Raw genomic sequence first — 3,747 nt, forward strand, 5'->3', positions numbered from 1 at the left:
GGATTCCCGATCATCCGATAGAGACATCTTAATTTAGTTGAAGTTGTGGTTTTGTGTGATGTTTGTGATTAAATTTTGAGTTGTTTTATATTTTGAATGTTGTGGTGGTGCATTTTATCTTGGTTGATTTTAGTTTTGGTTTCGGATTATGGTTATGGTTAAAATGCAAGTTTATGTAGATTAAAGCAAGCATGAAACATGCAAGGAAAAGGCAGAAGAAAGACGGTACTATAAACTGTAAAAGCGTACATGACGAGTCTTCTCGTTCCACGAGTCTTCTCGTTTCCACCACCTGAAACTTGAAATGCATGTTAAAGCAGTTTATAAAGAGCAGGAAAGGTAAAATTTTAGTAATTTTCCTAACCCTATGTCATATCTTGGTGAGTCCTTAAAAGTTTAATTAAGGATGATTCCATTGAGCAAAGAATATTTAAGTTTAATAGGCCTCTGAGGTATCCAACAAGTTAGGAAGGGGAAACAAGTCCATGCCTCCCTCTCACCAGCTGGTGAAATGCCTCGAGTCCATTTAAACTTATTATGTTCCTTAATGGTTCATTCTGTGAATACCCTTAATTCTCAGTGAGCATTGATGTCTCAATTATCCCTAAGAATATGGTAATTATCACTTGTGATTCAATTTAAGAATTATGTGGGTGAAGACCCTTAAAGGGGCAAGTTAGTGTAATTTAAACACTTAGCCAAATTTTTAATCTAATTGGGCTTAGTGGTATTTCAATGATGTTTGATTTAATTATGTTTATTTCTCTAATCCTCATTTAGTCAATTTTTTATTTAGCTTAAGTCACCACTAAGCCCTTTAAGTCCTAGGTGAGTGTCTTAATTAGTTTTTGAAAAGGATTAAACTTTAGGTGGTCATGATTCATGATTTGAATTTTATTTGAAAATCAAAATAGGGGTATTAAATTGATTAATTATTGGCTTCAAAAGTCATACCCCTAAGTCTAGGATCATTTAATTTTAATAAGCTTACAAATTTTGATTAATTTAGAAATTTTATTAATCTTAATTAAGAAAGTGAGATTGGTTTCTATCAATTAACCCCTTTGTATTTCAAACATCAAATAAATTGATTAATATTAGAGGTTACCCATTCCCCTCCTTGAATTAAGTGTAAATGTTAATTAAGGCAAGATTTCCAAAATTACACATTTGCCCCTAAGGCTCTAATACTTCATAATTTGTCAAATTTAATTCAAATGACTTTAAAATTTTTATCCTACCTCATTCATGGGTCTATTTAGACATCAGAGTAGAAAATGTGATTTTTCAAAATTTAATTTAATTTATATAATTATTTTAATGCAAAAATAGGATTTTTCAAAGAAAACTCCTAACTTGACCAAGGTAAATTATAATCCCTTGAAATTTTTACTAGAGGTAGAACAAGACCAGAGAAGTCTTTGGATCAAATTTCACAATTTTTTTTGAATTCTCTGTGATTTATTAGAAATAATTTAAGTTCTAGGTAATTTAATAAAAATAAAATATTTTAAGTGGTGAAAATTAAGTTTTGTATTTTTGAAAAATCTCCCTAAGGTCAGAGAACTTAGAGGTATAAATTTTATATTTTTTTTTGACTTTTCATTGATTTATTGGAATTGTTTTGGTGAAAACTCATTTTTAGCCTTTTAAAAAATTATTTTTAAGCTTTGAAATTCAATATCTTTATTTAGAAAATTTGGAAAAATATTCTAATTGTTCCTTGGTGGTTAGGAAAAAAATTAGAACATTTCCATGAGTTTTATTATTTTTATGATTTTTATGAATTTTTTATATATTTAAATATTTAAAATAGGCTAAAAATCAAATTTTTATCTTGAATATCGTTTTATTTTTAGAAAATACCCCTGATCACAGAGAACTCAAAAAACTAAGTTTCATAATTTTTTGAGTTATATTTTGATTTTTAAAAAAATCATTTAAGTGTTAAGAGTGGTATTTATCTTTAAAAATCAACTTAAGTTATCAAATGAACTTAAAATATTTTGAAACTTTCATGATGAGTTCTCTGGATGATAAACCACAGTGGAGATCAAAAATCAAGTCATTTAAATGTTTATATTTTCCAAAATTAAATATTTTAGTGATTTAAATATTTGGAAAATTTAAGGATGTTTTTGGAAAATTTAAGGATGTTTTAAATGACTTGACACATGAAATTATTTTCAAAGGTTTCTCTGGTCATGGTAGACCTTTCAAAATTTTCTTGGGATTTAATAACCAGTATGCTAATTTTCATGATTATTTTAAGGACATGATGTGAAATAACTTGAAAAATATAGATTTCTATATAGGAACCCCTTCTGATTTTGAAAAAAATTAGAGAATATTCACCCTTATAGAGGCTACAATATGTCAAAATTTCACGCCAAGGTGATGTGTCAATATTCATGGAGAATCAAAAGATTCCAAATAATGTTTAATTAATTAAAAATAATATATGCATCAAATAGACTTTAAAATTATTCCACATTGTTTTCCTCTGTTCACTGAGCAAGGGAGTATTCACTAAGCAAGAGCGTACTTTTATTTTATTTTTGTGATTTTTCTAGACAAAGTTATGGATTTTCTAAGTTAAGGGTATTTAAATAAATAGGAAAAAGTCCTATTTATCTATTTAAACAGTGCGTGCCACCTCAACCTACGACGGCTCCAAAGGCATGTGTGGCGCGCTCTGGTTGGATGCTGCCGTCCACGTAGCTTGGTGACTCGGCCCGCTGTTTATGTCTCGAAGCGCTGTCCGGCTCGATCTCCTCCGTCCATTTAATACACGCTCGATCGAACGACTCCCCGTCATCGTCCTCGATAGAATGATCCCGTGCCCGTCCAGACTAAAAAGCTACGGTAGAGGCTCTATGGAAGGGGGATTTGATGGGGCTTTGGCTTATTACACTCTTGTGAAGGTGTGGGCACAAGCAATTGAAGTTTGGTGGAGTGTGGAGGTGTATTGGGTTCTGTCCTGGTTTCCGGCAAGGTTTCAAGCTTAAAATTGAGCTCCGGCAATGGGAATGGATGAGGGAAAATGGTTGGGATGCACTGAGGGCCTCACTCTTGTGAAGGTGTGGGCACAAGCAATCGAAGTTTGGTGGAGTTTTCAGAGATGTTCTATTTCTGCCCTAATTTTTAAGCTCAAAATTAGGGTTACACAGTGGGAATCAAGGTAGTGGAGTGATTGGAATGGGCTATAGAGGTCTCAAGGAAGCTCTGTGAGTGATTTAGGAAGCTCTCTCTGAAAACTTTTAGCACACCTCCCATGGCCGTGGAGGTGAGTTTTTATAAAAATGGCCATGGGGTGGCTCTCAGGGCACAAGTTTGGGTGCATTGTGGTGCTTAGGTAGAGGGCAGAGGAGCTCTATAGTTTGATTTGGATGAGTTGGCTTTAAGGTTTGATTTGGTGGAGCTCCATGGGGGTGGCTTTTGGTTGGCCATATTCTGGCCACTAGGCTGACCGACAGGCCAGGGAGAGGTAGCTAGGAGCTCAGGGAACCCAGGGGAATATGTCACAGCAATTTAATGGATTGAGGTTTAATTTTGGCAAAAATATCCTAAGCGTAAGCAAAAATGGAATGAAATCCATTAATTAAGGGGACCTTTGGTCCATGGCTTAGTTTAGGTGGTTAGATGGGTTTTGGCTCAGTCTTAGGGTCTAACCAATGGCTGAGGTAGAGTTAATTTGGTGACTTTGGGGTAGTTAGGTCATCTTTAATGCATAGGTTCAATGTGGGT

This window comes from Phalaenopsis equestris, unplaced genomic scaffold (assembly GCF_001263595.1).
Source record: "Phalaenopsis equestris unplaced genomic scaffold, ASM126359v1 Scaffold199036, whole genome shotgun sequence".
Taxonomy (NCBI): Eukaryota; Viridiplantae; Streptophyta; class Magnoliopsida; order Asparagales; family Orchidaceae; genus Phalaenopsis; species Phalaenopsis equestris.